Here is a 10,003-nt window from a genome sequence, read left to right on the forward strand (position 1 = left end):
GCAAACAAAAAAAAAAAAAAAATGTGTCGTTTCATGGTCATGTCTCATTGCCAATATACATTTTTTTTAACCTCTTCCAACAGTTCGTATAGGTCATACTGTTTACACAGTACCCCAGTGGCCTAAGACACTGGCCTCCTAAGCCATGGATTGTGAGTTCTAGTCTTTTCTTAAGTGGCTGAGAGCAGAGTGGCGCAGCGGAAGCGTGCTGGGCCCATAACCCAGAGGTCGATGGATCGAAACCATCCTCTGCTAAACTGATTCTTTTTAGATTTTAAGTGCAAACAATTATTTTTTTTAATTTGTCATTTCATTGGCATGTCCCAGTTCCATTAGACATTTTTTTGACCTCTTCCAACAGTTCGTATTGGTCATACTGTTTACAAAGTACCCCAGTGGCCTAAGACACTGGCCTCCTAAGCCATGGATTGTGAGTTCTAGTCTTTTCTTAAGTGGCTGAGAGGAGAGTGGCGCAGCGGAAGCGTGCTGGGCCCATAACCCAGATGTTGATGGATAGAAACCATCCTCTGCTAAACAGTTTCTTTTCAGATTTTAAGTGCAAACAAAAAATTTAAAAAATGTGTCGTTTCATGGTCATGTCTCATTGCCAATATATATTTTTTTTACCTCTTCCAACAGTTCGTATAGGTCATACTGTTTACACAGTACCCCAGTGGCCTAAGACACTGGCCTCCTAAGCCATGGATTGTGAGTTCTAGTCTTTTCTTAAGTGGCTGAGAGCAGAGTGGCGCAGCGGAAGCGTGCTGGGCCCATAACCCAGAGGTCGATGGATCGAAACCATCCTCTGCTAAACAGATTCTTTTTAGATTTTAAGTGCAAACAAAAAATTTAAAAAATGTGTCGTTTCATGGGCATGTCTCAGTTCCATTATACATTTTTTTACCTCTTCCAACAGTTCGTATAGGTCATACTGTTTACACAGTACCCCAGTGGCCTAAGACACTGGCCTCCTAAGCCATGGATTGTGAGTTCTAGTCTTTTCTTAAGTGGCTGAGAGCAGAGTGGCATGCTGGGCCCATAACCCAGAGGTCGATGGATCGAAACCATCCTCTGCTAAACAGATTCTTTTAGATTTTAAGTGCAAACAAAAAATTAAAAAAATGTGTCGTTTCATTGGCATGTCTCAGTTCCATTACATTTTTTACCTCTTCCAACAGTTCGTATTGGTCATACTGTTTACACAGTACCCCAGTGGCCTAAGACACTGGCCTCCTAAGCCATGGATTGTGAGTTCTAGTCTTTTCTTAAGTGGCTGAGAGAAGAGTGGCGCAGCGGAAGCGTGCTGGGCCCATAACCCAGAGGTCGATGGATCGAAACCATCCTCTGCTAAACAGATTCTATTTAGATTTTAAGTGCAAACAAAAAATTTAAAAAAATGTGTTGTTTCATGGGCATGTCTCAGTTCCAATATACATTTGTTTACCTCTTCCAACAGTTCGTATAGGTCATACTGTTTACACAGTACCCCAGTGCCCTAAGACACTGGCCTCCTAAGCCATGGATTGTGAGTTCTAGTCTTTTCTGAAGTGGCTGAGAGCAGAGTGGCACAGCGGAAACGTGCTGGGCCCATAACCCAGAGGTCGATGGATCGGAACCATCCGCTGCTAAACATCTTCTTTTTAAAAATGAAAAGCAAACAGAAATGAGAAAGCTAAATTTCATTTGCGTCTCTCAGTGCTATCCAGTACACATTGTTTTTACTGCTTCTATCAGTTCGTCCTGTTTGCAGTAGGTAAACAGTGCCCCAGTGGCCTAATGGATAACGCACTGGCCTCCTAAGCCAGGGATTGTGGGTTCAAGTCCCATCTGGGGTGGATGGAAGTGGAGTGGCACAGCGGAAGCGTGCTGGGCCCATAACCCAGAGTTTGATCGATCGAGACCATTCTCTGCTAAACAGATTCTTTTTAGATTTTAAGTGCAAACAAAAAATTTAAAAAATGTGTCGTTTCATGGGCATGTCTCAGTTCCATTAGACATTTTTTTTACCTCTTCCAACAGTTCGTATAGGTCATACTGTTTACACAGTACCCCAGTGGCCTAAGACACTGGCCTCCTAAGCCATGGATTGTGAGTTCTAGTCTTTTCTTAAGTGGCTGAGAGCAGAGTGGCGCAGCGGGAAGCGTGCTGGGCCCATAACCCAGAGGTCGATGGATCGAAACCATCCTCTGCTAAACAGATTCTTTTTAGATTTTAAGTGCAAATAATTTTTTTTTTTTTAATTTGTCATTTCATTGGCATGTCTCAGTTCCATTATACACTTTTTTGACCTCTTCCAACAGTTCGTATTGGTCATACTGTTTACACAGTACCCCAGTGGCCTAAGACACTGGCCTCCTAAGCCATGGATTGAGAGTTCTAGTCTTTTCTTAAGTGTCTGACAGAAGAGTGGCGCAGCGGAAGCGTGCTGGGCCCATAACAAAGAGGTCGATGGATGGAAACCATCCTCTGCTATACACTTTCTTTTTAGATTTAAAGTGCAAACAAAAAAAATAAAAAATGTGTCGTTTCATGGTCATGTCTCATTGCCAATATACATTTTTTTTAACCTCTTCCAACAGTTCGTATAGGTCATACTGTTTACACAGTACCCCAGTGGCCTAAGACACTGGCCTCCTAAGCCATGGATTGTGAGTTCTAGTCTTTTCTTAAGTGGCTGAGAGCAGAGTGGCTCAGCGGAAGCGTGCTGGGCCCATAACCCAGAGGTCGATGGATCGAAACCATCCTCTGCTAAACTGATTCTTTTTAGATTTTAAGTGCAAACAATTATTTTTTTTAATTTGTCATTTCATTGGCATGTCCCAGTTCCATTAGACATTTTTTTGACCTCTTCCAACAGTTCGTATAGGTCATACTGTTTACACAGTACCCCAGTGGCCTAAGACACTGGCCTCCTAAGCCATGGATTGTGAGTTCTAGTCTTTTCTTAAGTGGCTGAGAGGAGAGTGGCGCAGCGGAAGCGTGCTGGGCCCATAACCCAGATGTTGATGGATAGAAACCATCCTCTGCTAAACAGATTCTTTTTAGATTTCAAGTGCAAACAAAAAATTTAAAAAATGTGTCGTTTCATGGGCATGTCTCAGTTCCATTAGACATTTTTTTGACCTCTTCCAACAGTTCGTATAGGTCATACTGTTTACACAGTACCCCAGTGGCCTAAGACACTGGCCTCCTAAGCCATGGATTGTGAGTTCTAGTCTTTTCTTAAGTGGCTGAGAGCAGAGTGGCGCAGCGGAAGCGTGCTGGGCCCATAACCCAGAGGTCGATGGATCGAAACCATCCTCTGCTAAACAGATTCTATTTAGATTTTAAGTGCAAACAAAAAATTTAAAAAAAATGTGTTGTTTCATGGGCATGTCTCAGTTCCATTAGACATTTTTTTTACCTCTTCCAACAGTTCGTATAGGTCATACTGTTACACAGTACCCCAGTGGCCTAAGACACTGGCCTCCTAAGCCATGGATTGTGAGTTCTAGTCTTTTCTTAAGTGGCTGAGAGCAGAGTGGCACAGCGGAAGCGTGCTGGGCCCATAACCCAGAGGTCGATGGATCGAAACCATCCTCTGCTAAACAGATTCTTTTAGATTTTAAGTGCAAACAAAAATTTAAAAAATTGTGTTTTTCATGGGCATGTCTCAGTTCCATTAGACATTTTTTTACCTCTTCCAACAGTTCGTATAGGTCATACTGTTTACACAGTACCCCAGTGCCCTAAGACACTGGCCTCCTAAGCCATGGATTGTGAGTTCTAGTCTTTTCTGAAGTGGCTGAGAGCAGAGTGGCACAGCGGAAACGTGCTGGGCCCATAACCCAGAGGTCGATGGATCGGAACCATCTGCTGCTAAACATCTTCTTTTTAAAAATGAAAAGCAAACAGAAATGAGAAAGCTAAATTTCATTTGCGTCTCTCAGTGCTATCCAGTACACATTGTTTTTACTGCTTCTATCAGTTCGTCCTGTTTGCAGTAGGTAAACAGTGCCCCAGTGGCCTAATGGATAACGCACTGGCCTCCTAAGCCAGGGATTGTGGGTTCAAGTCCCATCTGGGGTGGATGGAAGTGGAGTGGCACAGCGGAAGCGTGCTGGGCCCATAACCCAGAGTTTGATCGATCGAAACCATCCTCTGCTAAACAGATTCTTTTTAGATTTTAAGTGCAAACAAATTTTTTTTTTAATGTGTCGTTTCATGGGCATGTCTCAGTTCCATTAGACATTTTTTTGACCTCTTCCAACAGTTCGTATAGGTCATACTGTTTACACAGTACCCCAGTGGCCTAAGACACTGGCCTCCTAAGCCATGGATTGTGAGTTCTAGTCTTTTCTTAAGTGGCTGAGAGCAGAGTGGCGCAGCGGAAGCGTGCTGGGCCCATAACCCAGAGGTCGATGGATCGAAACCATCCTCTGCTAAACTGAATCTTTTTAGATTTTAAGTGCAAACAATTTTTTTTTTTTATTTGTCATTTCATTGGCATGTCCCAGTTCCATTAGACATTTTTTTGACCTCTTCCAACAGTTCGTATTGGTCATACTGTTTACAAAGTACCCCAGTGGCCTAAGACACTGGCCTCCTAAGCCATGGATTGTGAGTTCTAGTCTTTTCTTAAGTGGCTGAGAGCAGAGTGGCGCAGCGGAAGCGTGCTGGGCCCATAACCCAGAGGTCGATGGATAGAAACCATCCTCTGCTAAACAGATTCTTTTTAGATTTTAAGTGCAAACAAAAAATTTAAAAAATGTGTCGTTTCATGGGCATGTCTCAGTTCCATTAGACATTTTTTTGACCTCTTCCAACAGTTCGTATAGGTCATACTGTTTACACAGTACCCCAGTGGCCTAAGACACTGGCCTCCTAAGCCATGGATTGTGAGTTCTAGTCTTTTCTTAAGTGGCTGAGAGCAGAGTGGCGCAGCGGAAGCGTGCTGGGCCCATAACCCAGAGGTCGATGGATCGAAACCATCCTCTGCTAAACTGATTCTTTTTAGATTTTAAGTGCAAACAATTTTTTTTTTTTTAATTTGTCATTTCATTGGCATGTCCCAGTTCCATTAGACATTTTTTTGACCTCTTCCAACAGTTCGTATTGGTCATACTGTTTACAAAGTACCCCAGTGGCCTAAGACACTGGCCTCCTAAGCCATGGATTGTGAGTTCTAGTCTTTTCTTAAGTGGCTGAGAGCAGAGTGGCGCAGCGGAAGCGTGCTGGGCCCATAACCCAGAGGTTGATGGATAGAAACCATCCTCTGCTAAACAGTTTCTTTTCAGATTTTAAGTGCAAACAAAAAATTTAAAAAATGTGTCGTTTCATGGGCATGTCTCAGTTCCATTAGACATTTTTTTGACCTCTTCCAACAGTTCGTATAGGTCATACTGTTTACACAGTACCCCAGTGGCCTAAGACACTGGCCTCCTAAGCCATGGATTGTGAGTTCTAGTCTTTTCTTAAGTGGCTGAGAGCAGAGTGGCGCAGCGGAAGCGTGCTGGGCCCATAACCCAGAGGTCGATGGATCGAAACCATCCTCTGCTAAACAGATTCTTTTTAGATTTTAAGTGCAAACAATTTTTTTTTTTATTTGTCATTTCATTGGCATGTCTCAGTTCCATTAGACATTTTTTTGACCTCTTCCAACAGTTCGTATTGGTCATACTGTTTACAAAGTACCCCAGTGGCCTAAGACACTGGCCTCCTAAGCCATGGATTGTGAGTTCTAGTCTTTTCTTAAGTGGCTGAGAGCAGAGTGGCGCAGCGGAAGCGTGCTGGGCCCATAACCCAGAGGTCGATGGATCGAAACCATCCTCTGCTAAACAGATTCTTTTTAGATTTCAAGTGCAAACAAAAAATTTAAAAAATGTGTCGTTTCATGGGCATGTCTCAGTTCCATTAGACATTTTTTTGACCTCTTCCAACAGTTCGTATAGGTCATACTGTTTACACAGTACCCCAGTGGCCTAAGACACTGGCCTCCTAAGCCATGGATTGTGAGTTCTAGTCTTTTCTTAAGTGGCTGAGAGCAGAGTGGCGCAGCGGAAGCGTGCTGGGCCCATAACCCAGAGGTCGATGGATCGAAACCATCCTCTGCTAAACTGATTCTTTTTAGATTTTAAGTGCAAACAATTTTTTTTTTTTTTTTGTCATTTCATTGGCATGTCCCAGTTCCATTAGACATTTTTTTGACCTCTTCCAACAGTTCGTATTGGTCATACTGTTTACAAAGTACCCCAGTGGCCTAAGACACTGGCCTCCTAAGCCATGGATTGTGAGTTCTAGTCTTTTCTTAAGTGGCTGAGAGCAGAGTGGCGCAGCGGAAGCGTGCTGGGCCCATAACCCAGAGGTCGATGGATAGAAACCATCCTCTGCTAAACAGTTTCTTTTCAGATTTTAAATGCAAACAAAAAATTTAAAAAATGTGTCGTTTCATGGTCATGTCTCATTGCCAATATATATATTTTTTTACCTCTTCCAACAGTTCGTATAGGTCATGCTGTTTACACAGTACCCCAGTGGCCTAAGACACTGGCCTCCTAAGCCATGGATTGTGAGTTCTAGTCTTTTCTTAAGTGGCTGAGAGCAGAGTGGCGCAGCGGAAGCGTGCTGGGCCCATAACCCAGAGGTCGATGGATCGAAACCATCCTCTGCTAAACAGATTCTTTTTAGATTTTAAGTGCAAACAAAAAATTTAAAAAATGTGTCGTTTCATGGGCATGTCTCAGTTCCATTAGACATTTTTTTGACCTCTTCCAACAGTTCGTATAGGTCATACTGTTTACACAGTACCCCAGTGGCCTAAGACACTGGCCTCCTAAGCCATGGATTGTGAGTTCTAGTCTTTTCTTAAGTGTCTGAGAGAAGAGTGGCGCAGCGGAAGCGTGCTGGGCCCATAACAAAGAGGTCGATGGATGGAAACCATCCTCTGCTATACACTTTCTTTTTAGATTTAAAGTGCAAACAAAAAAAATAAAAAATGTGTCGTTTCATGGTCATGTCTCATTGCCAATATACATTTTTTTTAACCTCTTCCAACAGTTCGTATAGGTCATACTGTTTACACAGTACCCCAGTGGCCTAAGACACTGGCCTCCTAAGCCAGGGATTGTGGGTTCAGTCCCATCTGGGGTGGATCGAAGTGGAGTGGCACAGCGGAAGCGTGCTGGGCCCATAACCCAGAGGTTGATGGAACGAAACCATTCTCTGCTAAACAGTTCCTTTTTAGATTTTAAGTGCAAACAATTTTTTTTTTTTAATTTGTCATTTCATTGGCATGTCTCAGTTCCATTATACACTTTTTTTTTTTACCTCTTCCAACAGTTCGTATTGGTCATACTGTTTACACAGTACCCCAGTGGCCTAAGACACTGGCCTCCTAAGCCATGGATTGAGAGTTCTAGTCTTTTCTTAAGTGTCTGAGAGAAGAGTGGCGCAGCGGAAGCGTGCTGGGCCCATAACAAAGAGGTCGATGGATGGAAACCATCCTCTGCTATACACTTTCTTTTTAGATTTAAAGTGCAAACAAAAAATTTAAAAAATGTGTCGTTTCATGGGCATGTCTCAGTTCCATTAGACATTTTTTTGACCTCTTCCAACAGTTCGTATAGGTCATACTGTTTACACAGTACCCCAGTGGCCTAAGACACTGGCCTCCTAAGCCATGGATTGTGAGTTCTAGTCTTTTCTTAAGTGGCTGAGAGCAGAGTGGCGCAGCGGAACCGTGCTGGGCCCATAACCCAGAGGTCGATGGATCGAAACCATCCTCTGCTAAACTGATTCTTTTTAGATTTTAAGTGCAAACAATTTTTTTTTTTTTTGTCATTTCATTGGCATGTCCCAGTTCCATTAGACATTTTTTTGACCTCTTCCAACAGTTCGTATTGGTCATACTGTTTACAAAGTACCCCAGTGGCCTAAGACACTGGCCTCCTAAGCCATGGATTGTGAGTTCTAGTCTTTTCTTAAGTGGCTGAGAGCAGAGTGGCGCAGCGGAAGCGTGCTGGGCCCATAACCCAGAGGTTGATGGATAGAAACCATCCTCTGCTAAACAGTTTCTTTTCAGATTTTAAGTGCAAACAAAAAATTTAAAAAATGTGTCGTTTCATGGTCATGTCTCATTGCCAATATATATATTTTTTTACCTCTTCCAACAGTTCGTATAGGTCATACTGTTTACACAGTACCCCAGTGGCCTAAGACACTGGCCTCCTAAGCCATGGATTGTGAGTTCTAGTCTTTTCTTAAGTGGCTGAGAGCAGAGTGGCGCAGCGGAAGCGTGCTGGGCCCATAACCCAGAGGTCGATGGATCGAAACCATCCTCTGCTAAACAGATTCTTTTTAGATTTTAAGTGCAAACAAAAAATTTAAAAAATGTGTCGTTTCATGGGCATGTCTCAGTTCCATTAGACATTTTTTTGACCTCTTCCAACAGTTCGTATAGGTCATACTGTTTACACAGTACCCCAGTGGCCTAAGACACTGGCCTCCTAAGCCATGGATTGTGAGTTCTAGTCTTTTCTTAAGTGGCTGAGAGCAGAGTGGCACAGCGGAAGCGTGCTGGGCCCATAACCCAGAGGTCGATGGATCGAAACCATCCTCTGCTAAACAGATTCTTTTTAGATTTTAAGTGCAAACAAAAAATTTTTTTTTAATTTGTCATTTCATTGGCATGTCTCAGTTCCATTATACCCTTTTTTGACCTCTTCCAACAGTTCGTATTGGTCATACTGTTTACACAGTACCCCAGTGGCCTAAGACACTGGCCTCCTAAGCCATGGATTGTGAGTTCTAGTCTTTTCTTAAGTGGCTGAGAGCAGAGTGGCGCAGCGGAAGCGTGCTGGGCCCATAACAAGAGGTCGATGGATCGAAACCATCCTCTGCTAAACTTTCTTTTTAGATTTCAAGTGCAAACAAAAAATTTAAAAAATGTGTCGTTTCATGGGCATGTCTCAGTTCCATTAGACATTTTTTTGACCTCTTCCAACAGTTCGTATAGGTCATACTGTTTACACAGTACCCCAGTGGCCTAAGACACTGGCCTCCTAAGCCATGGATTGTGAGTTCTAGTCTTTTCTTAAGTGGCTGAGAGCAGAGTGGCGCAGCGGAAGTGCTGGGCCCATAACAGAGGTTGATGGATAGAAACCATCCTCTGCTAAACAGTTTCTTTTCAGATTTTAAGTGCAAACAAAAAATTTTAAAAATGTGTCGTTTCATGGTCATGTCTCATTGCCAATATATATATTTTTTTACCTCTTCCAACAGTTCGTATAGGTCATGCTGTTTACACAGTACCCCAGTGGCCTAAGACACTGGCCTCCTAAGCCATGGATTATGAGTTCTAGTCTTTTCTTAAGTGGCTGAGAGCAGAGTGGCGCAGATGAAGCGTGCTGGGCCCATAACTCAGAGGTCGATGGATCGAAACCATCCTCTGGTAAACATATTCTTTTTAGATTTCAAGTGCAAACAAAAAATTTAAAAAATGTGTCGTTTCATGGGCATGTCTCAGTTCCATTAGACATTTTTTTGACCTCTTCCAACAGTTCGTATAGGTCATACTGTTTACACAGTACCCCAGTGGCCTAAGACACTGGCCTCCAAAGCCATGGATTGTGAGTTCTAGTCTTTTCTTAAGTGGCTGAGAGCAGAGTGGCGCAGCGGAAGCGTGCTGGGCCCATAACCCAGAGGTCGATGGATCGAAACCATCCTCTGCTAAACAGTTCTTTTTAGATTTTAAGTGCAAACAATTTTTTTTTTTTTAATTTGTCATTTCATTGGCATGTCTCAGTTCCATTAGACATTTTTTTGACCTCTTCCAACAGTTCGTATTGGTCATACTGTTTACACAGTACCCCAGTGGCCTAAGACACTGGCCTCCTAAGCCATGGATTGTGAGTTCTAGTCTTTTCTTAAGTGGCTGAGAGCAGAGTGGCGCAGCGGAAGCGTGCTGGGCCCATAACAAAGAGGTCGATGGATGGAAACCATCCTCTGCTATACACTTTCTTTTTAG

At 43.0% G+C, this 10,003-nt stretch overlaps 2 non-coding genes across 2 annotated transcripts; both read left to right on the forward strand.

Annotated features, from left to right (window-relative positions):
• The first annotated feature begins 1,762 nt into the window (after nucleotides 1-1,762).
• On the forward strand, nucleotides 1,763-1,835 carry trnar-ccu (transfer RNA arginine (anticodon CCU)). Its single transcript has one exon. It is a non-coding gene; the product is annotated as a tRNA-Arg (tRNA).
• Nucleotides 1,836-3,995: 2,160 nt separating this feature from the next.
• trnar-ccu (transfer RNA arginine (anticodon CCU)) lies at nucleotides 3,996-4,068 on the forward strand. Its single transcript has one exon. It is a non-coding gene; the product is annotated as a tRNA-Arg (tRNA).
• Nucleotides 4,069-10,003: the final 5,935 nt, after the last annotated feature.

Source organism: Oncorhynchus masou, unplaced genomic scaffold (assembly GCF_036934945.1).
Source record: "Oncorhynchus masou masou isolate Uvic2021 unplaced genomic scaffold, UVic_Omas_1.1 unplaced_scaffold_2134, whole genome shotgun sequence".
In the NCBI taxonomy this organism is placed as follows: Eukaryota; Metazoa; Chordata; class Actinopteri; order Salmoniformes; family Salmonidae; genus Oncorhynchus; species Oncorhynchus masou.